This window comes from Dasypus novemcinctus, chromosome 2, assembly GCF_030445035.2.
Source record: "Dasypus novemcinctus isolate mDasNov1 chromosome 2, mDasNov1.1.hap2, whole genome shotgun sequence".
In the NCBI taxonomy this organism is placed as follows: Eukaryota; Metazoa; Chordata; class Mammalia; order Cingulata; family Dasypodidae; genus Dasypus; species Dasypus novemcinctus.
The window spans coordinates 134,356,563-134,381,473 of NC_080674.1; the positions used below are offsets into that span (position 1 = coordinate 134,356,563).

At 39.1% G+C, this 24,911-nt stretch overlaps 1 non-coding gene across 1 annotated transcript; it reads left to right on the forward strand.

Annotated features, from left to right (window-relative positions):
* The first annotated feature begins 1,526 nt into the window (after window positions 1–1,526).
* Window positions 1,527–13,897, forward strand: LOC101412255 (uncharacterized). The gene is made up of 4 exons (XR_009181012.1): window positions 1,527–1,642; window positions 3,195–3,542; window positions 3,941–4,022; window positions 11,332–13,897. It is a non-coding gene; the product is annotated as an uncharacterized protein (transcript).
* Window positions 13,898–24,911: the final 11,014 nt, after the last annotated feature.

Sequence of the window (24,911 nt, forward strand, 5' to 3'; positions counted from 1 at the left end):
GTTTGAGACAATTAGGACCCACTGGTGACCTTGGGAAAGCAGGGCCTGTAGAGAGATGAGGACAGAATTCAGATGCCGCTGAGTAGGCAGTGAAGGGGAAGTAAGGAAGTGGAAAATAGTGGAGGTGGGCTAGGCCATCAAAAGCTTAGCTCCTCAGGGCCATTACCAGGGAGCCTTGTAGAATCATATAGTGCACACCTAAATGAGCTTAAGCAGGGACCCAGGACCCATATTTTGCATTTTTTATAACACTTAATATATAAAGTTTGAACTTAATAAATGCTTCTTGAGTAAGTGAAAGAAAGAACATAAAGGAAGGAAGGAATGATTTTTACAAAGGATTTAGTGATGAAAATAAAAACATTTATATTTTGAAGATTATATGGAGAATCAATTCGGTTTTATTTTGAGAATTAGACAGAGTCAGAAAGAAACACAATTATAACAATAGTTGGCCTTTTTTTGGCATAAAATTTGAGTTTATAAAGCCTTTTCATATCCATTGCCTATTTCCTTACAGCCAAGGACATGTAGGAAAGAAATGTAAATTAAAGAACATTAAAAATGAGACTTGAAATTAGAATATTTTATGTTAAAAAATAAAATAGATATTAATTTATAATGCTGTGTGGTTAAAAAGAAAGATCAAACTAGCACCACAAGTAACCTTGGAATCTAAGATGGATAAACAGAAGCATAGCATATATAACCTATGAAATCATCCACTACCACTGTGAGTCAGAGTTTCATACAATTCCATGTAGCATTCTAGGCTTTATATTTAAAGATGAACCAGAGAGCAGAAATTTTGGAAAGAATGCAGAGAAGACCAACAAAGATTATTCAAGACCCGAGAAATAGGACCTACTATAAAATGTTCATAGAACTGGAAATTTGGCAAATCCTTATTCCTTGTTTCAGAATTTATGATTCACTTAATGTAGTGACATTGGGGGAAGGGCTGATTCCAATAATTCCAGTGATAATTACCATATAAAAGAAATATCCAAACTTGGCTCCAGGGATATCATTAGATCTTTATCAAATATTCTCTGGCTTACCCAGTTTAGCTTTCTTGGGGAAAGAGCGTTCTAACAAATTTTGTGGTGGTTAAGGACCGGCTTTTTGCAGCAAGAAGAGAACTAAAAGAAATGCACTAACTCATTTAAACTAAGTAAGCATTGGAGGAGTTAGTTTAAACAAAGGTTGTTAGCATTATGGAACTCTTTCTCGGGAGAGTTTTAAAAATAGGCTAGGCACTCATCTCTCTGGGGCGGTTTCAGCCTGTGAAGTAGCTAGCGGGCAACCGCCGGCCTCTCAAGTTCCCTTCCACAGCTATGAATCTATAGGTTAAAACAGTATCTGGTGAGGCATCTCTGGCAGGGCCAGCCAACAGTAACCCGGGCTCATTTCTAACTACAGTACTTTGTCACCGCATGGAATGATAAGTATATAAGTGAGGGTGGGGTCAGAATGTTCTCTAAAACACACTCTGTTGGCATTGCCGAGACAAAGCATTCCTTCCATCCTGCTCAGAAGGCTGAAAGGCACAAGAGATACCGTTAGTAATGAACGCTAGTGCTCTGTTGATTTCACTTGTCCCATTATTTTATGGACGTGTGTTCGTGCACGCAAAAACAAGGTAAGTAAAACTAATTGGAAAGGAGATTCGGTTAAAAATCAGGAGAACGTTTAGGCGGGAAGCCTTCATGTTCTCTTGAGGCTTGATGCCACACTTCGCAGTTGCATTTAAAAGGTCTTCTTGGGATCGAGGCACAGCAGGATTGTTTCTGTTGCTGACAGATGGGGGTTTTCCTTTTGGAAATGAGCTCTGTTCCGTCCCCTAGAGCTGCTCAGGGATGGCTGTTTTTTCACAAGGCTGAAGAGACAGCGTATGCTGGCAAGCACAGTCACGGTTCGCTTTAAATATCATGCACCCCATCATTTGGTGGGTGGGTTGTGTTGCTGCTAACTGTGCTTCCACTTCAACAGAAATGATGAGTTGCCAAAAAACAAGGATGTTCCATCTCAAAGATCACATGGGATTATTTTCAGCGAAGCATTTTTCAAGAAGAATTTTATCCTAAAATATCGGCCAAATTTATTTAGATATTGTATCCAAGGAAAATAATTTGAGTTTTGTGCCAGGCACCTACAATCTGCAGAATCCTACAGATTCTCTCAATAAAGGTCTATCTTCTTAGTTCCACAGGATGGAGGAATAGAGTATGGATTAGAGTGGATTTACTGATATTCTATTCATGAACTATTGTGATTAGTAATCGAAGAAAATGTGGCATTGGAGTGGAGAAACTGGCCATGGTGGCTGCTGGGGGTAGGGAATGGGAGGAAGAGAAGTGATGTGGGGGCGTTTTCGGGACTTGGAGTTGTCCTGGGTGGTGCTGCAGGGACAGTTACCGGACATTGTATGTCCTTCCATAGCTCACTGGGTGGACTGTGGGAGAGCGTGGGCTATGGTGTGGACCATTGACCATGAGGTGCAGCGGTGCTCAGAGATGTATTCACCAAGTGCAATGAATGTCGCATGATGATGGAGGAGGTTTTGGTTATGGGGGGAGGAGTAGGGTGAGGGGGGTGGGGGGTATATGGGGACCTCATATTTTTTGAATGTAACATTAAAAAAATAAAGACAAAAAAATTTATAGAACTGTACACAGAAAGAAAAAAGTAAAAAAAAAGTGGCTTTAGGAGGTCTTTCTGGGATAGGGTGGGGGCTGCCATGCCGCCATTGCTCAGGCTGGCAAAAGGAGACACTGAATCTAGCAAATTTACCCCTAGGGTTGAAAAAGCAAACAGGTGCTAAATATGTGATTTTTTTTCTTCTTCTTAAATTGTTCTTTCCTCTGCACCTCCCACAAATGTTGCTTTTACTGAAAGGTCAATTTAGTTTTCTTTAGGAAGAGGGGTGTTTCTTTTATTTCCAATTGCTAAATTTATACCCTTCCCTAGAAGTCTTCCCATTAATTGTGTTGGCCTGAAGGTCATAAGCCATAATCAATACAGAGGCTGGTTGCTGCAAGGTGCTAATTGACATCCCCAAAGCAGAGCGGTGTTGACAATCAATAGAGAAGAGCAGAACACTGGTAGATTTATGGCTTTGATTTTGAAAAGGCATGGGAATGCCCTGTGATGTTTCCCCCGTATTCCTTTTGAATGTTAATGCTTTCTTGAAGATGATTTCAGACGCACTGCTAGGATACTGCCTCTACTCAGTGAAGCAGAATCCTCTGAAGAGTTGCTGAGGCAGAACTGAAAGCATGGCTCTCCTCAAAGACACAGCCTTACTGGCCGTTAATGCCTCACACAGAAAGACGATGCTCCGTTAACTCAGAGTTTTAATGGGAAGGTTCTAAGCCCGAAAACAACGGCTTTAGTTTGGGGTGTGCCATCCAGCTTCTTGCAGCTACCACTGTCTTCTTTCACAAAGCTTGGTCCAGAAGAATGGAAACTAAAGAGGCTTGTAACTACCTGTAACTGTTTCGTCAGGAAATGGATCAAGCGTTTTTTTCAGCCAGATCCAGGTACTTGACCAAAACTGTCTTTGCCAGACTAATTAAATGATTTTCTCTTACTTTACAGATTATATGCATGAGCAATAATTACATAGATGCTTTTTGGAGCCAAGGTCTGAATTTAGATCTAGCTGTCAGAGAAAGTCTAATTAAACAGTTGCTAGGTAGAGTTACAACAGGGGGTAGAATGTAATGATGCCTTTATTTTTAAAGCATGCTTGAGTTTATAATGTTACTGATACTGGATACAGGAGTAGTAAATCAGTCTTCTTTCTTTCCTAAGCTGCAGTAAATTATTCTTGAAAACTGTTTGCCCAATGCAGTAATTTTTTTTCCGTTTACCTAAAACAACCAACCTTCCAAAATGTAACAGGGATGTTTTGTTTTGTTTCATTTTGTTTGCAAAGGATCCACAACAACTCAACAACTCATAATGATAGCACTGACTGTCCCCGGGTCATGAGCAGTGTGCAGCACCGGCCTTTTAAGGTACCTGCTTGCAGTCTTTTTCATTATGACACACACTAGGAAAGAGAAACACAGCTGGGTAAACAGTAAGATTTATTGTTCGAAGTGAAAAGTTCCAGTTTGCTAATGGGGCCTTTTGATACTCCTGGTTCCTGACTGGGCACCCTTGTGGTCGTTTTCTGATGTTCTGAGCTGGGCTACAGCCTCTCTCTGCAGTCCCTTTAAAACTCCTCAAGCAGGTATTAGAAGGAAGATGAAGATAGAAAGAAGGGAAGATGAGATTGGAGCTCAGGCTAAAGAGAAAGGTCACCTGCTGACCCAGAGCTGACAAGCAGCAGTAAACTGGGTCCACTCCCAAACAGAGGCAGCCGTGTCTGCAGGTTGACTTTGCAGGGAGAGGAACAGCACACAGAGCTCCAAGTGCAGCAGTCGGGGAGGCAGCTGTTCAGGAGCTGCCTGTTGACATTTGTAGCTGACCACCTTCACACGTTTTAAAAATCGTTCGTTTGTGGGCTTTCTGATAGTGTTGGTTTTTTTTCTTTTTGAGCACATGAAATATTTACCCTTAGCTGTGACTTTTGAAGGAGCAGGGCTATTGTATTGGAACAGGATAACTGTATTTGGAAAAGAAGAATGTGAAAGGGCTATCTACTTATGTGAGCCAAAAAAGAGGGGAGAGGAATGTTAAAAATACATTAAGTACCTAGAACGAACGAGGAAATATTTTTTAATTAAACATTTATTTTGAGATAATTGTATATTCACAAGCAGTTGTGAGAAGTAAAACAGAGAGAGCTCGTGTACCCTTTACCTAATTTATCCCAATGGGAACATCTTGAATAAGTATAGTACAGTATCACAACTAGGTTATTGATATGGATAAAGTCATGATACATTACATTTGTATCAATCTTTTCCTGAAGTTTCTGGATGGTGACAACTAGGGACGTGAATTCTTTGAGTTTATATGAAACATTTTAACATTTTGCGTCTATGTGTGTTTGTGTCCTGGAATGCATGCTACAGTTCACTGGGCTAGTACACAAAATTTCCGAAGTATTTGTAGGTGAGTAACTTTGGCTTACTTACAACTACTTTGATGATAATATGGCTTATACAAAGGGCTCATGATTGTGAGGAAGATGTCATATTTATGTTTCTGGGATGGGGCAGGTGGGATGGGGAGTAGGGGGTATCTTAAGAGACTCCAGTCTCTCAATCAGAAATATAACAGTCTCTTCCTTTTGTTCGAATAGTGGAGAATGATTCTATTTTGCCTCAGCTTCCGAATATATGTTACTTGAGCATTGAAAGTCATGTTAAAATGTCAACAGTCAGCTTCGGAACTCTTGTAGAATAATGCAGGACTTTGAATAAGTTTGTCTCTGCCGGCACTGCAAATTCAGCCCTAGCTAGCTTAGCCAATTCTCTTCCTATTAAATTCTATAGACTGGTCTCACTAATCTGTCAGATAAATATAAACAAGGTGCACAGGATGTCTTGTACATTAACTACATATAAAAACTGGACAAACCTGTGACTGTTCTTGCTCAATGGATATGCTGTTTTTACACAACTACATTTGAAAAACATGTCATGTCACACGACTATGTTTCTGGCCTAAAATTTTAAAAAATTAGATACAGCAATTATGTGGCTTGGGAGTACCTAAAATACAAACACCATTTTTGAACTACATCCTGTATATCATTGACTACCAAGGAATGACTTTGTATTTATTCCAACTGCTTCTTTAGTACAGCATGCCAGAGAAAAACGTGGGATCCAGGATTCTATGGGGGATCCTACTATTTTGGTAACTAATTTTATTATTTGGGGCAAATTACTTATAATCTCCACTCCTTAGTATGCTTGCTTGCATAATAGAGATTAGAAATGGACCTCATTTCATGCAAAAATGGTATGGAGAGCAAACATTTTTCATCATCTGTTTATTGTACACTCACCATGTACTGAGGTGACTACAACCCTTTTTATAGCAACCCTTGCAGGAAGGTGTGTGTTTGAGTTGATGATGATCACAAAAGTGAGGCAGGGGTATCAAGTGTTTGTGTGTGGCTCCACGGAACAATGAGCCAAGTGACAATTCTGTGGCTGCACCTGAAAATGAAAAGAGAAACATGTCATTGCTTTAAAATATATTTTCTTCAGATAAAATGTTTTCCCTTACCGTGAAATTGTGTAATGAGATGCTAATGAAACAAAATGTCCAAGGGATCTGAGCCTGAGAAGGGTATATGGTGACATTAATATTTTCTGTGTAAGACATTTGGATTCAGGGTGTTTTAAATGGCTGAGCTCCCCACCAAGAAGCAGACTGGGTATAAAAGTGTTGACCTCTTAATAGAAGGGTATCTGCCTATCTTTGGCAGATTTTTATATTTTGTATCTCGACAGTCAGCATCGAGGCCAAGGGAAATTTAAAGAGCCAAATAACATACTGCTTTTCAAATCAAGAGATCTATGACTATGAAAGTGCTGTTGTGACAAGGACTGTGATTGTTTGAAACAAGATCTCTTTCAGACACAATAATCACACAGCCTCATTTGGCTGGATGGCATGTGTCTTTTCTTTTTCCCTTCCATATCTCTTAGCTGGCAGCATGAAGTTTGAATTTAGTTCCCTGTACCAAGGGTCCAGAGACTTGATTCAACCTATATTTAAAGAGACAATGATCCTGGCACATAAGGAATTTGTCAAGGAGCCTGTGGTTTAATAAGGAGAAGGAAACAAATGCCGTGAGTTTTGTCTTATAAATAAGTACTGCTTCAGAGTACAAAGAAAGTGTTCTGAGAGATAAAATAGGAAGCAATCCAACCCTCTGGTGCAGGGAGAGATGTAAGACCGCCGAGGAGGCTGAGGCAAGGTGGGATTTGGTGTGGAACCTGAAGGAGGCGGTGAAATTCCACAGGTAGGAAGAGAGAGAGAAGGAGATCACTCAGGCAGAGCGCATCATGAGCAACAGCTCAGAGGGGGGCGGGACCTGGACGTGCCTAATGCACAGCAGGTGTTAAGTCAAGCTGACAGCGGAGAAAATGAGGCCATTCTCCTTAGGTGTCTGCAGATTCAATTGCATATAAGGTATTCTTACCAATACATTGATTATTTTACTCTAAACCAAATGTGATTTGATATTTACTTCATATCTATGCATGTATGTATATAAGTAGATATGGAGCTATATATGTACATACTCCATTGTTAGAGTAAATAGGTCTTGATTTGTGTTCTAGGAAGCAGGGGCACAAGAAGGGGCCTCACGGGAGGGCTGGGCCTTGGAGACCAGGGCACAGAGGTTATCTGAGAGGAGGAGTGGTATGGTCTGAGCTTAGAAAGACTAGCTAGAGGCAGCACATGTGAAGTAATGAAAAGGAAGAGAAGAACATTTTGCAAATTATTATAACCACAGCAACGGCAATTAGTGAGAAAGACCACGGCTATGATGGACTGTTTACATGGGGCTTCATAAGTAATTCGGGGAGTTTTACATTTGTGATTATCACAGAATCCAGGGTGCGTGTCTTGAGAAAAAGGATGCATTATATGAGTTTTTGAAAATGGTATGTTTTAATTAACATTTCCTTGGGGCAGGATTAAAATTAGATTTTATTTGCTGAGCATATACAAATGGACTTGGCAAAGAGAAGACACAACGTGTGCTGCGTGGTGGGGGAAACTGGTCAGAATTAAAACACTGCCGTGAGTAATTGTGGTTCTCCTTTTTACTTAAAATAACTGCCATTTGTTATTATGAAAACTTATCATAGTTGCATCAAAATCTTTTGAAATAATTTGCTTGCTCTGATTTTACTATTCATGTAAAAGAAAAATTTCATTATTTAGCTAAGGGCAATCTGGGCATTCTCTAAGAACCGTTTTTATCAAAAAAGGACATTTACTCGAAGAAAGATGTATTTCTTAGATGTCTGTATGTATTTTTGGATTGTGGTAGCCAAGTGATTAAACTCATTACTTTCTCTGTGTCTTCTTATATCTGATGTTTCCTTTAACTTAAACATGTCATTGAGCTTTCTAAATTTGTAAATTATTGATTAGCTAGTTGTGGGTTAAAAACCAAGCAAGCTCTTCCAGGGATTTCAAACAGTTCTTGGCAAAATTGTGAAATAGGTGGTGTTTGTTTCTGGATCTCTTTATGCCATCATAACCATCTACTGATCTTCCCGCCGTGTCCACCTCTCCCCACGAGCTCTCTCCCACATTGCTGTGGTGCCTGGAACTCTCCTGCTGGACCCCCTGCCCGAGGCATCTCTCTCTAGTCCCTCACTTCCAGCAAGACCTGCCTTCAACCCCCTTCCTATCTGCCACATTTCCTCAGAACTTTTCTCAGAAAGAACAGTTCTCATCAATAAGTCCTTGCTAATATGTTAAGGTATCACTTTTCTTAGTAAAATATTGCAATTAAATAGGAGCTTTTGATAATTTGGCCAAAGAAAGTTATTTTACTAGGAACTTGGGCACCACAGTTATTTTGGGAGAGGAGTGGTTTACAATTCATAAAGCAGTGTATAGAGTTTTCAAAATGCTTTCATTCTATTCTCTTGTCGCTTTGGTATATCTGGTAGGGGTCGGTAATACTTATGGAGAACATATTTTCATATTTTAACAGACATCTCAAACCATGTGATCAGGCTGCAAAGAGGTTAACCATATCCTTGCATCTTGCCTTTTAATCAGCCTAGAGTGGTTAAATTGCAAATTAAAACTGATTTTAAATCATTCTAATAGTTGGCTTCCCTGTGGAGAAGCTAGGCCCCAGATGGGTTTATAGGGAGATTAAGAGGATGATGTGGCTAATAATCTGATTCAGGATGACTAGGTTATTTACTGGGGCTTCTGGGAATGGCAGCCCATCACTGCAGGCCCCAGAAGAAGGGAGCACCACCTCTAAAACCTGGACGTGTGAGGTGTGGAGCTAGGAGGAAAGGACTGGGCACTTTTTTTCTGTATAGGGAAGACGGATCCTGGGTGTGAAGAGACTTTACCAGTCACAGCTCAGGGATTGGAAGGCAGAAAATGCTGTGCTCGTCAGCCAGCCTGTGGCTAGGGGAATCATTATCACCAGTTCAAGAGTGATTTTACTGGACTTCACAGATCCACAAGTCCTTCTGTTATAAACTTCAACAGTTTATGATCTTTTCTCTTCCTATTTCTTTTTTGGATTATGTAGTGTTTTATAAAGAACTTTCTGAAAATACCTCCCTGACTCAATTGCATTGAGAGTAAACAAAGACAAAAGCATTCTGGGCTCATCTGGGCTGGAAGGAAATGGACACAGAAGGGGATTCTGGAAGGAGGGGAAGCCAGCAGGGAGGCAAGGATCAAAATGAGGGACTCCTCAGGGGGACAAGAAAGATGGAGAGAATATGGGAGGCACGGTGCAGGCAGCTGGCCTGCTGCCATCAGACAGCTTTCCTTTGACCCAACCCTTGGAGAATTTTCTATTTGGTATGATTAAAGGAACAATATACTTTCAGTCCAATTTGGGTATTTTGGATGGGTACAAAATGGCGCTGGTCTGAAGAGCTGACTGCTCTTTCCTGCCACCACCATTCCCAGGCTTAGTGACCACAGCAGGAATCAACACCTGAGGCTGAGAAGGTTTTTTAAAACAAACCAAAACCATTCATTAACATTCTCCATATTTCTAAAAAGTTTATTAAAAAAAAAACACGAAAAAACACACAGTCAAATTTTATCCCAAACTTACTTCAAAATACACACGAATCACAAATGACTATGTTATTTCTATTCCAGCCTTTAAAAACAGTGTTTAGTCTTGGAGTTGCAAAAAGCATCCCTTCTCCCCAATTTGGTACCCCTCCTTCCAAGGTAATGGTCGTGATTCCTTTTATAAACTGTTTCCTAAACTGCATTTTTAAATATACTTTGAAGTATCATCATATATGCAAACTGTTATTATGACTACTAATGCTGTGCTTGAAGGCAATAATTATAAGTTTACTAAAGAAATATTGTATAAATGCTGAAGATCAATTTCTATTTTTACTTCATTGCTTATTTTCGTTAAGCATAATTTCTTTTGGATCCATGTGAATTTCCATACTGACTACCCTGCTATGGGATTTTTCCTATAGACTGATTCATAATAAACAAGCCATGATTTTCTATATAGTCATGTCTAATACAGATAATTTTTTTGACAGAATTTGGTCAAAATAGGTTTAGTTTAGTATTTGAAGCTTTTGCTAGACTGTATATATTTCGATTTCCCTTTAAAGACAAACAATAATGTCCAAATACCTCAATTTTTCCACAGGTAGACTGGAATAGTGATAACTTGGCCTCCTCTTCCTCTCTGCCAAGTGGCCTTAAAGAGCTGGAAGCTGCTATAAGGAAAACTGCCCTTTTAAGGACATTGCAGTCAGTCGATTCCTTTCCCATAGCTCAGTACTTTTGGTGCTTCCCAGGGTCAAGTATTGAACCTGGTCTGTGTTTGCTAAAGAAAAGAGAAAAGAGCTGCAGTAGCACCCGGGGTTTGGGTGTCTGAGCCACCTCCCTTCTGCCTTGGCCCAGGCAGGGTAAAGGAGACGAGGAGCATGATAGCTGCCTCAGTCATATCTCAAGTGAAGAAGCACTTTGTTTTCCTTCTTTGAATGTTTTCCAAAGGAATTTCACAGACATAACACCACGAGACAGGGAGACATTTCTACTTCCACAACTTAGTGACCTCTTCAAGGTCTCACACTTATTTAGCCGTAGAGTTAAGGCCAGAGTTCAGAACCTGATGCCCTCTGAGAGAGTTTCTGTGTTAGGCACCTTTTCCAGCTTCAGCTTCCTTGCACTGGGGCTCGAGAGGTCCGTGCCTTCCTGGAGCTTGAGGAGAGTGGCTAACTCATGTAAACTTTAGCCACAGCCCTGTCACGTAGCTGGTACTCATTACATGGTAGCCATTATATGAATAATGTGAGGGTAGTATTGTTGGGAAGAAAATAGAAGAAACTTGGCAGGGGAGGCTGGGCTGTCACCACTGAGTTGGCAAATGCCCTGGAGTTAACTTTCCTGTGTACTTTTCTTATCTCCTGTCTGATGGTTGTATTCCCTGGCCTTCCCTCCCTGCTCCAAGTAGTTACTCTGAGGCCCATCTGGCAATTTCATGGAGGAGTAAAATATTCTGCCTCATAATTATGTAGAATTTAGCATCTCTGGTGAGGGGAAAGCCGGTTTATAGATTTTTTTTTTTCAATCTGAAAAAAAAAAACTCGTGGTCTTAGAAAATAAGGTTGCTATTTGAATGCTAGTCCCTCTCCTTCTCTTTCTTTCTCCCAGTAGATAACTCAGCCTCCCCAAGGTGTATCCACCATGATCTCAGCAGACTGAGGATGGATGAAGAGGATATTGGGAAACCCTGTTTTCTGGCTTCCCTGGACGATGGATGGAGAACACCCGATCCCTTCGCCCCTCGTGCCTCTTGGGAACGTATCGTCAGATTCTAGCATGTCTCTGGAGCAGAAAACTACATTTGTTTTTGTGATTTTGTTGTTTATTTTCTTGGGCATCCTCATTGTCAGGTGCTTCCGGATTCTTCTGGACCCCTATCGGAGCATGCCGACCTCGACCTGGGCCGATGGACTCGAAGGCCTGGAGAAAGGGCAGTTTGACCATGCCCTTGCTTAGCTTGATAGAGCATGGTCTCCTGCGGGGCAGATGAGGGGCTTCATGTCTTGTCAGGAGTCTTCAGCTGATGCTCTCAACAAGATATGTTAAAGATATCTGGTTCTAGGACCACAATCCATTAATCAATAAACATTCAGTTGGGTTAAAGACATTTGTGAATATTGGAAATGGAGGCTTTTATTGCTAACCAAAGAAAGGAAGTTTTAAATGTCTGCTTTTACTCAATAAATGAATGTTGTTGAATGAGTGTGATTAGAAACCAAAAGCATCAATCCTGACAGAGATGTTGCCATAAAAAAAAACATATCCAACCTGACCAGAGAATAGAAGACTAGAAAGGGTCCAATCTGAGTCTGATGACAAGGCCAAGAAGAGACTTGATTGCTCTAATCATGTCTCTCAGTTTGTTTTGTTCTAACAGGAATCTGGTCTAAGGCAGAGGGTGAGAAACACTGCACTGAATGGACCTAAAGCTGATATTTGTCATCTCCTATGGCAGGAAGCATCGAGAAGCGATGGGAGGGCTTAGAAAGGATGGCTCTGTCCCTGGTAAATATGGGTGATGATGATATAACTTTTTCTCACTAATTTTGAAGGCCTAAGGAGTTTTTAAAACTATTTACCATACCAAGTACAGTCTATGTATTCATATTAGTGATATGTGTAGAAGTTACTCTACATAACCTGAATTTATTAATGCTTTTATTACATATACTCAAGAAAATAGACTGAAATGAAAATATTCAAGTACAGCTTCAAGTTTTTTCTTTTTAATGAAAAGCTAATTGTTTTGAGAAGACTTTTACAGGCTTGAGAGGAACATGTGTTTATGACAGTATATAGAAACCAAATAAAACATTTCAAGAAACAGAAATGTCTCCTTCCTTATTTCACCAAGACTAAAGAGGAGGTCGTGCATTGCACTGAATGTTAAGGATTAACAGTTTTTTAAGGGGGAGAGAAAAAGCAAAGACCGTGAATGGCTATCTCATTGATCCTTCCCCCAATCTAGGAAAGGATTCCACAAATTCTCCTGCACAGATGAAAACCTATTATAAGCAATATTTAAGTCATGGAAAAGGGAGATGTGAAAACCTCTCGTTCCAACTTTTACTGGTTGAAAACCTCATCTCTAAATGGAATCACTTAGGCTGTATATATGGTCCATTTCCTCCAGTTTTCTCCTTACCTAATCATCATTTTAAAAATTAAAAATAGCCACCTATACCCTACAAGGCAGCTTTCTTGCCTACTATTTCTTTTATATTCTCTGGGGATTCTGCAGCCCAGGCTTCCCTCCTTCCCACTTCCCTCCTTGATCCGTCTTTTTTTTTAAAAAAATAACAGCTTTATTGAGATATAATTCACATTCTATAAAATTCACCCTTTAAAATGTACAATTCAATGGCTATTAGTATTTTCAGAGTTGTGCAAATCCATAACCACCAACTCCAGAACATGTTTATTGCCCCTGAAAGAAAGCCCATCTGTATGCACTGGCAGCTACTTCCCAATTCCACCTTCCCCCTAACCCCCAGCACCCTCTAATCTACTTTCTTTCTCTATGGATTGCCTATCCGGGACATTTCAGTAAGTGGAATCATATAATATGTGGCCTTTGTTCTGGTTTCTTTTATTAAGCATGCTGTTTTCAAAGTTCATCCATGCTGTAGCATGTGTCGTTCCTTTTCATGACTGAACAGCATTCCATTGTTTGGATATACCACATTTTGTTTATCTATTGCCTATTATAAATAATGCTTCTATGAACTTTCATGTACAAGTTTTCGTGTAGATGTATGTTTTCAATTCTTTTGAGTATGTATCAAGGAGTAGAATTGCTGGGCCATATGGTAACCCTATATTTAACTTTTTGAGGAACTGTCAGACTGCTTTCCAAAGCAGCTGCACCATTTTACATTCCCCACAGCAAAGTATGAGAGTTTTGACTCTTCTCTTAAGTTCTCTCCAACTATTCAGATATCTTCTTTTGGTTTAGAATTTACCATTGAATATGATCTTACTCCAAAACGATTCAGATTACAGAGACCATGAACTACCTAGTGATTTATATATGTTTCAAGTTTATTAATACCTTCCCAGATCCTTTGCTTCTAGATTTAGAGCAAAATGCTGTTGCTGATTTGTGGTTATCTTGTAGTCTATTAAGCCACTTGCATTTTCTTCTGTCTTACTAATAAATACTTCTTTAATCTACTGACTATACGTTTTCTTTTCCATCATAGTACCATGCCGTATATGTCCTTATGAAGTTTTTCCTACTTCAGTATTTATTGAGCACCGAGCCTGGCGTTATGTCTAGCACTGAAGAGAGGAAAAGTATAGGACCAGTTCTTGCTCCTGAGTACCTTTCTACCTCGTTGCAGAGATAAAAAATGAAAGAAGGCATTTTTGATTTATTGTTCAAATGAATGATAAGAACTTTTGTTTCTTTTGCCATCAGAATCACCTGGGAAGCTAAAGAAAATGTATTTATTAACTAATACTCATTACAAAATTTGTATATGACTATGGTAAACATATATCAAACAATATGGAAAAATACAACGTAAACAACAAAAGTCAAAATTCTTCCTTCTCCAATCATCCTAATGCCCAGATTTTCTTCTGGAGAACTTGCTGAAATGTAACATACTACAGCTTTCTACCCCTAGAAATTGATTTGGTAGATTTGGGTTAATGCTCCAGGAGATAAAAGATGGGAGAGATGGATGAGGGCCAGAGTAGTCACGGAAATGTCCCAGGAGACATTGGCTCAGGTGTGATGTTTAATAGCTTGGTATAAAGCTTTATGCAATGTCAATTACTATTATGAAATAAGTTGCATGTCGACCTAAGAGGATGGAAGTGTTTAAGTGGAAAGAAAGGGAGGAGGGAAAATGGCAGAGTAAGGAAGAGGAAGTGTAGGGCTCACAACTAGGAGAGCTGCCTGATGGGGTTAGATTGGAAAGTAGCAGGAATTCACTTGGGAAGGATAAAGGCTAAGCTGGACATTAGATTGTCCTAAACAGAGATATGAAGCATGGGAATGACTGTAGATTCATCAGAAAGAAGACGTGAAGAGGGGTATGTCAATTCCAGTTGTTGCACTCTTCTTCAGGGTAAAACTTGGATCTACTTCTATAATGGGATCGGCCTGAAATAGCAACCTGCCCTCTAGGAGGCCTTTTAGCATAAGCATTGCCAGTAAGTGCAGTGGGGCCATCCAAATCCTGCTCTTCTTTCTGCCTCCCTTTCTTCCCCACTCTATTTTTATTTTTCCTTCTTAGATTATCCTTGTTCAGCCTTCCCTTGCTGGTCCTACCCCCAGAGCAGGACTACCACAACAAGTGGTAAAGCCTTTGGGGTATTCAAAGTAATTGGATCCCTCCTGTGAGAAGTGCTAACTCCCTGTTTTAGTTACTGATGACTCCTTGGAGGGAACAGCATATTCTGGAAAGGTCACATAAGCCCTGTCTTTCCTTACTTTCTGGCTTTAGGAATTACAGTACAGCACTTTGTCTACCTTACAACGTACTAGTAAAGAATACAGCTGGCTTTTATCCTGTGTATCTGCGTCTCAGGATGAAATAAAATGACATTCCCAAGGTCACTGCCTAGAATAGAGTTACCTTTTGATTTAGAAAATTGTGGCACCCTTGTTCTCAGTCTGAAGACTGAACCACAACCCACAGTCTATGCCCCCAAGAGACCCCAAGTTCTAGATCAACATTGCTCCCTCCAAGAGACGGTTTTTAAATATCTTAAACACTTTGTAAAATAAGATTACATGGGGTGTGAAGGAGATTAACTTGACTCCTGCTGTTAAATTAATGAACATTCCAAGCCAGATAATTCTTTAGCTATTTTTAAGGGTTACAGCTGAAACAAAATAAGCAACAGTTTAGAGGGCCGTAGTTAAGTAGACCAGATGTTTATGTATGCTGGAAAATCTATGTTTTTAAGTTCCTTTTTTATTGGATTCATTACGTAGTGTTTTACTGAAACACTAAGACTTTATTTTATCATGAGCTATTAATACATTTGTTGTGGTGAGAAGTTTCACTTGTCCACCATAGTTTTTTTTTTTAAGATTTATTTATTTATTTATTTCTCTCCCCTTCCTGCCCCCACCCCCACCCCGGTTGTCTGTTTTCTGTGTCTATTTGCTGCGACTTCTTCTTTGTCTGCTTCTGTTGTTGTCAGCGGCACGGGAATCTGTGTTTCTTTTTGTTGTGTCATCTTGTGTCAGCTCTCTGTGTGGGCAGCGTCATTCTTAGGCAGGTTGCACTTTATTTGGCACTGGGCAGCTATCCTTACGGGGCGCACTCCTTGCGCATGGGGCTCCCCTATGCGGAGGACACCGCTGCGTGGCAGGGCACTCCTTGCGCACATCAGCAGTGCACATGGGCCAGCTCCACACGGGTCAAGGAGGCCCGGGTTTTGAACCGCGGACCTTCCATGTGGTAGACGGATGCCCTAACCACTGGGCAAGTACGCTTCCCACCATAGATCTTTAAAAACACCTTGTAGTATCTACAACAAATCATTAAAACACCTAGTAGTTTCAAGAAGATGTCAACTCAGAATTGACAAGTGAAACATATTGAAACATAATTATTTTCAGCGAACATTTTAAGCTCCAAAGCACTGAATAAAATCTGAGTTGTGATATGTGAGTTCTGTATCTTTGGATAAAGCTTATGTAAGAGGGATGTCTCATTGATTGATTAATCACGAAGTTGAAGAGTAGAGTCATGATCCAGAAAATGTATACAAGTTGCTTTATGTAAGGGTCAAACTGGCTCTGATGGTTAATTTCATGTGTCAGTTTGGCAACTTGGCTAGGCTATGGGACTTATTTGTTTGGTCAAACACAAGTCCAGATGTTGCTGTGAAGGTATTTTGTAAATGTAATTAGCATCAATATTCAGTTGATTTTAAGTGATGGAGATTAATGTCTGTAAGGTGACTGGCCCTCTCCAATCAACTGAGAGACTTAAGAACAAAAAATACTGAGGTTTCCCAAAGAAGAAATTCTGCCTCAAGACATCAACATCAACGTCAATTTTTGCCTCAGTTTCTAGCTTGCTAGATTGCTTTACCAAATTTTGCAAGTCCCCAACATTGTGGGAACCAATTCTTTAAAATGAATCTCTTTACGTGTGTATGTATATTTACACTTATATACTATTGGTTCTGTGTTATGTAAATGTAAACATTGTTCATGAACAGAATATCAGTAAGTCCACTTTAATCCATACTCAATTCCTCCATCCTGTGGACCCTGGAATGACTGTGTCCACTCCACATCTATATCAAGAGGGGGCTTAGATTCCACATGGATGATGGATGCAATTTTGCTTTAAGTTGTAGGCACTCTTTGCTCCCTGGTATGTGGTTGACCTTCTTCACCTCCATGTTAGCTGAGTGGGGTAAATCCAATAAACCAGAGTGTAGGAGTTGCAAGTCTGTTCATGAACTATTGTGATTAGTAATCGAAGAAAATGTAGCACTGATGTGAAGAAAGAGGCCATGGTAGCTGCTGAGGGTAGGGAGTGGGAAGAAGAGATGTGATGTGGGGGCATTTTCAGGACTTAGAGTTGCCCTGGGTGGTGCTGCAGGGACAGTTACCGGACATTGTATATCCTCCCATGGCCCACCGGGTGGACTGGGGGAGAGTGTAGACTATAATGTGGACCCTTGACCATGTGGTGCATCAGTGCTCAGAGATGGATTCACCAAGTGCAATGAATGTCCCATGATGATGGTGGAAGTTGTTGTTATGGGAGGAGTGGGGTAAGGGAGGTGGTGGGTATATGGGAACCTCGTATTTTTTTAATGTAACATTAAAAAAAATAAAGACAAAAATGTAAAATTGTAACAAACTGAAAGCAAATTGAAATTGTTTTAGTTACCTAGGCAACTCAAGCAAACATCATTAAATGTGTTGGCTTAAACAATGGAAATTTATTAGCTTATGTTTTTGAGGCTAAAAGTCCAAATCAAGGAGTCATCAAGATGATGCTTTCTTCCCAAAGACTGGTGTTCTAGGGCTGGCTGCTGGTGTCCTTGACAGCTTTGTAACATGGCAAGGCACATGGCGACCTCTCCTGATCTCTCTCTTCTCTTCCAGGTTCCATCCATGTTCAACCTCTTGTTTCCTTCTCCATTCTTTCTCTCTGTCTGAATTTCATTCTCTTCTAAAACACTCTAATAATAGGACTAAGAATCATCCTGATGGAGGTGGGTCAAACCTAACTGAAGTAGCCTCATCCATAGGTCCTATTTACAATGGACTCACATCCACAAGAATGGGTTAAATTTGGGAAGCAGATATGGCTCAAGTGATTGGGCTCTGTCTACCATATGGGAGAATCCAGGTGTGATCCCAGGGGCCTCCTGGTAAAGTCGTGTCCACGCTGCAAGCCAGGCCTGCACTGCGATACGTGCAGCAAGATAATGACAACAAAAAGAGAGATGAAGGGGAGAGTCAAGGTGAAATGCAATGGAAACCTGGAACTAAGGTGGCACAAGTAACAAGGACCCTCTCTCCACATCAGAGGTCTCCAGGACTGAATCCTGGTGAATCCTAGAGGAAGAAAGCGAGAAGAGAAAGACAAAAATAAAGAGACATTGAAGACCACACAGTGAATGGACAGATAGCAAAAACAGCTGGGTGGAGGGGAGAGGGAGAGGAAAAAAAAGTTAAATTTAAGAACATGTTTTTTCTGGGGTACATACAACTTCAAACCACCACAGAAAGCAAAAATAAATTTAGCAATTGTGAGCAGAGTCAACACAATGATAGTTTGAATGGAAAATGCCATCTATTTGCTTGCTTAACCACAAGCTGTCAATATGATTAATGCACAATAGCCAGGTCAAGGCCATCCAACACATTTAAAGGTACGGGATACCAGAATCTCAAAAGTCCATTCACCTGAGGACCAAAAGAAAGTACATGTACCTTTAAGAGGGGTCTCAGGACCCAAGCCCAATGCAGTGTTCAGTGGACGTTCCAAAGCCTACAACAGGAGGTGCTGGTCTGATGCCAGTATGACAGCAAGAATGGCAGCAAATCTCAGAGCATAGCACAGGCATTGGAAGCAGGAGGCAGGACGACCTGGTGTCAGTTTGCCTTTTATATGATGCTTACCAAAGTGCCCTTCTGGCTGACATCAAGCCAGTCCATATCATATTCTCACAAAAAAGTCTATCACTTGTTACAACAACATGTTTTTCTTAATTTGTTTACATTCTAATTTTGGTCAACATATTAATGTGTTTTTTTTGATATTCAAGATCACTAGCATATCAATATATCATTTCATTCTTTTGCTCTGGAGAACACTGAATGATATCCTGGCCCATGCCAGAAGAGATATTTGTTTTGAGATGAGAAATGACCTTCCAAGCTTGTTTGTAGCTCCTGTTTCTTAAAAGAATGAATAAATTACTTCCAGTCACACACCTACCTCTGCAGAACTGAGTCTTCCCCATGTTGAGGCTTGCACTGGTTGGATGAACAGGGTCCAACACCTCAGCCAGTTTCGGGGTCTTTCCAAGATCATTTTTCTTTTTACAATAAATTCCTGCTGGATTTAGCATAGAGTAGAAATTTCGTTTCAAGATTTCTTGTAAACTATACTCATGTCTTGTCCCAAAGCACCATGAGATACTCATGTCCCTCTATCTCATAGCCTTTCCTGATATCCTGATTGACATTTTCATGCTTTCTTTGTTTTAGACTAAGGGTAAGTCCCTTTAAACAGTTTTCTGAAAGAGATTCCCAACCCTATTCTTTTCTAAGTCCTATTTCCAGCCCTAGAGCTTCAAATTTATGGCTCTTCCTTGATTCTTTGGAGTTTGAAGAGCTGGAACGAAACTTTGCTGTCATCTATTTTAAAGCCTCATTTTATGTATAAAGAAATGAGATGTACAGAGGTCAAATGACATTATAACATTATGCATTATCCATCCATTGGCTGAAATTTCATCATCATATATATGTAAAGTAGAGTAGAATTCAAACAGAATAAGCAGTTAATGAATCAAAGAGTGAAAACGTCCATTTGCTATTTGACATAAGAGTATTCTTAAATAATCTCTTGGAGGGGTGGCAACATGTTTTGTTTCTAAAAAAAAAAAAGACCTTCTGGACAAAGTATTTTCTTCTGACGATATTCCCAAGCTTCAGTTTAAGTATCTGGGCAAACAGAATTATTTCCAGTCATATTTTAGAGGATTCCTTGGCAAAGATTTCGTTTCTCAAAACACTGCATAATCAATCTAAGATAAAGCTTCAAAGTTTCTTTATTTCCAAATAGATCTTTGCACATTTTTCTTAGTTTGAAATGACACTATGGGGGAGATTACAACATAAAGTTCATAAAAGCTGTGAGTACTGCTTTATCTCTGGCTTATCAGAAGGCTGTCTGGATCTCCTGGAGAGATGAATAGAGCCTCAGAGAATATATAAAGTACTCCAAGTCTTTATCCTTTCCTGTCTTGTCTTTTTTCCAAAATACCTCACTTCTTTCTTTGCTTATATCTTTTTGATATGTATACTCTTCAGCATTACAATCCTTCAAAATGTGAAGACAATTATTATTGAAAGACATTCTCTATGGGTCCTTTCATTAGAGGACTGGCAGCATTTTATTCTTTTCAAAGATGTTGGTATTGCTAATAGCATTATAAAATAAAGTTAGTAACTCTCCCCTGAGTAAAAGGTTAGGCAGGTTTGCTTCAAGCCATTATAAAAGATTGGGGTTTCCTAATCTCAGGATTTCTCTCTTGTGATACAGCCACTATATGAACAGGCATCATCTGGCCCATTTTACATTGTTCAGTGGGAAAAGGGGATCAAGAAACAGGCACAAGAAAATGCTGATATTCTGGCCTCTGTGATTACTGTGAGTAATAAAATGTCCTTTGTCTCTGACTTAGGGGTCTTGTGTCTTCTGCCAGCATCCGTGAAATTGGCAGGCTAACTTCAACCCATCCTTCATATTGTCATAAGTTTTGACTCATCTCTTATTTTGATAAAAAATTTCTGCATGTTTGGTTTATCTATGGCCCTGTGCCCAGAAAGAAAATCAATAGTCCATGTGTGGTCAGACTACAATGAGTGGAACCAAATTAATTTTATTTTATTCTGAAAACCACATACTTTAAGGAAGCCCAAGATGAAATGATCTCTTTTTGGTAGCCACATTATTGTTACTCACATTAAGTTCACAGTCAGCCTAAATCCTTGTGCATTTTTACCTATTCCAAGGTAGAAACTCACCTATACGAATGTTATGTCAAATATTTCCATCCTACTTTGTTCAGTTATTATTTTTAACCCAAGTCAAGGACTTTAAAACTGTCTTTTAAAAAAATTTCCCTGAGTACCATTTGGTCCATAACTACGGACGTTTTTATAACCGGATTCCCCTATTATCATGTTTATTGTACCTCACTCCCCATCTTGGTATCATCTGTAAGTCGGCTCAGCAAGCCATCTATATTTCTATCCAAGGAACTGATGAAACTTTGAAAATATCAGAGCCAAAGGGAGAGTTCTGGGCCATGCCACAGAGATCTCAGTGCATTGAAAAAGTCAAATCCAACAGTGACTGTAAGTACCTGCTCCCTATGAGGAACTCCATGGAGACGCTCACCCAGAGGAGGGCTTATTTAAGTCAGGCAATAAAGCTGCAAAAGACAGGGAAGCCACTGAAGTGATAGGTGTATAGCTTTCAGAACTCAGCTGAAATATCATGGAGCCAAACTGCCAAGTGGGAGTCAACACAAAAGGCAACAAGGGATTCTACCCACATTAGGTGGAGCTTAAAACTAGCAAGTAGTGAAAGGATTTTTGGCTACACCTACATGTGCTCATACATGAAAATAATCATGCAGTATCTGTCTAAGGAAAACTTCTCTTGGTGGCAGAGATCATCAATCATGTTAATCAGTTTGAGATAGAACAGGATAGTGAAAGGGCATACACCTAGGACTCCAGCATGCTGTGTTCATTACTGTTTCTACCAGAACCTAGCTCAGAAGCTTTCTTTAGTCACTGGGCTTTACTTGCTTTATTTGTAAAATGAGAAGTTTGAACTAATCTTCAACTTTGATTTCTAAAAAAAAAAAGTTTATAGCAAGAAGTTTGGGAACCAGTTATTGAATATCAATATGAAAAATGCTTAATGTACTTATTACATTTAAATCTCATCAACAGTGCAAGGGAAGAATTATGCAGGAGGAAACTGAGACTCAAAGAATTTAGGTAATATGCTCTACGTCACCCTGCCAGTATGAGGCAAAGTGGGAATTTGAATAGTGTGCCAAGATGCTTCCTAATCTACAAAATAGCACTAGGAATCACAGTAATAGAACTATAGAAATAAGTAAAACTCTGGAAATAGTAACAAGGTTTTCTAAAAATACCAAATTATATCAGCTTTTTGCTGAAGTTTTTGTTCTTGTTATTATTGTTAGGTTTGAGAAAACACCTGGATAGAGGTTCCATGGGTTAAAAAGTAGTCTAACAAAGGTTCTGACGGCTTGAATTTCATATACTGAGGAGTTTTTGCTTTTTGTTTTCAGTTTTGGGTAAATACTCAGCCCTTCTGTTCACATTCAATCTCCCACTGTCACTAATTCTGTGAACTTAGGAAAATTAGTTAATTTTTTTATACCTCATTTCTTCATCTGTAAAACGGGCATGATATTCATAAGGTTTCCTCCAGAGGTTTGTTGCAACAACTAAATGAGAAAATAAGAATAGTACCTGACTAACAAGCTCTGCATAAACATTGACTCAATAAATAGTACAATGGGAGAGGGATCTTTTACATGCATTCTTCACTGAGATACTAAAATATTTAAATATTTGCTGAAAACACAAAACTCCAGCCATTAAAAATTAGACAAATAAAGGCAACTTCTGTAAAACTGTGCTTTTGTGATTATTTCATGCATTTTCCCAAGTTCAAAATATAATGAGGGAAATATCCAATTGAAGCAAAGATTAATTTGTGCTCTGTGCCTAAAAGAAAAGCTTTATCTTTGGAACTAGCACAAACCTCTAGGCACTAAGAGACAAGATTTCTCTTTTTCATTCCCAGAAGTGCTCTTTCATCATACAACTTTTTTCTTTTTACATGAGCCAACTTTCCAAATATTTGGAAGCAAAAATGATCCACTCTCAGGTTTCTTATCATTGCTTTTGTTGGTGACCTTGGTAAAGTCAAGGGAATTCCTTTATATTGTACACAAACTGGAGATAATAAATGGGACTATTCAGCAAGTAAATGGATAATCTTTGGAGTGCTTAAAATCCTGCAAAAAATTCAGATACCAAAATATGAAAATTTGAAAACAATAAATTTCTGTTGGTGTTCTGAAAAGAAAGAAATCATCACATTTTATTGATAAAACACAATACACTGCATATATGACAAATGTCACTTCATAATCCCCTGAGTAACATATTCATTTAATGTGGGTGTTCTCTAACAGTGCAATTTCTGCCACTTTGCTGGCCTACATCTCCTAAGAGAAGTAGAGGCTGTTGCAGCTATTTTCATTTCAAATTAGTTTTAAATAGGGAAAACATTAATATTGTGATTACCCTCATCACAGATTTTCAAGCCTGAGTTTTAAGGGAGGTCATGTTGTTCCTTTGAGTGATCTGTCACTGAAGTTTCAAAGAATACCCAGCTAGTGAGTACTGGAATGAAACTATGTGTTTATTTAAATATCTCACCAAGTGGGCAAAATATGAGAATGATATGTCCACTAACTCTTGCACAGGAATCTGTGGCAATAAATCCTGTTGACTCTTTGGAATTGGATAGCTCTGCTCAGTAGGTTGGACAGATTTTTAAGGTATCAGGTCATGCTTACCTTTTTGGTGAGTGTTGGTTTAAGACGTGAAAGTTTCCAAATGCTGTAAAGTCACATTTTCTGTTAATTTATTTATTCATTCATTAACACATATTACTGAGTGCCTAAGAGATAGCGTGCACTGTACTAGATCATCATTAGGTTTATATATATTAAAAAAACAACAAAAAACAGCGTCCCTTTCCTCAAGGAAGATGTATTCTAGCCAGAGACAGAAAATTAAACCATCAATGCAAAGGGTTTAGCTTCTTATTATTTAATTCATAATCATTTTTCAAGTAGCTAACTTATTTTGATGAAATTTTGTCCAAAATTTCTCTTAAGTTTGATTTGTGTTTCAATTTGCCTTCTAGAAACCAAATCGTGCTCCATTAGTTTTCCAGTGAATATATTTTTAAAGCATTTTATAGAATTCAATAAAATATGATATATGAGTAAAATTATAGAAATATATACATGTCTTGAGTGAGATCTTGAGATCATTGTTTCACTTCTAGAAATGTTTTTAAGATGGGTTTAAAAAAGATGCTTGTATTTAAACCAAATGAAGAATGGTAAGTTCTAGGAACTCAAATTAAATGGTGACTGGAAAGAATGACAGAGATAATTTAGACCCCTCCTCCCTGCAGAACCCAGTGCTTTAGACTGTAGATGGCAAGTGAGGTTGATACTCAGATTAGCAGTTTTATAAAGAACAGTATCCATACTGCCTGAAATTTCTAGTTAATTTGAATGTAGGAATTATTTGTAATCATCTTTATTCACTTCTGTTTCCTAGTCAGCACATTGCCTTACACATAAAAGACATTCAATCATTATTTGTTGGATAAAACAGAATTGAATTAAGCCAAGTGCTCAAATATCTTCTTATCACCGTGACCACTAAACCCTGGTTGAGATAAACATCCATGTTCTGATTCTTAATCTTGAAAATACAGAAGACCCATTATTGTCCCTCCTCTCCCCTCCCCTCACCTCTGTTCTCTTTTTCTCTCTTTCTCTCTCTCACTCCCATTTTATAAATTACTAGCAGCTTTCCATGTGGGGCTTTCCTTTCATCGTAGGGGGATTTTCCTGGCAGCTAATTTTTATTTAGGGCTATGTTTAAATTTCTAACCCTCCTTTGAGTTCCATGTAAACCACATATTCAGAAAAGAAATATATTGATGGATTTGTGCATTTTAAGAAAATCCCATCTCATATGAAATTCCTGCCTTTTTTTTTTTAAAAAAGCCACCACCCCGCCACCCAGCTTGAAATGGAACTTAGTATAATAAACATTTACTTAATAAACATTCTGGGACAGAAGAATTGGGTTGATGGATGAG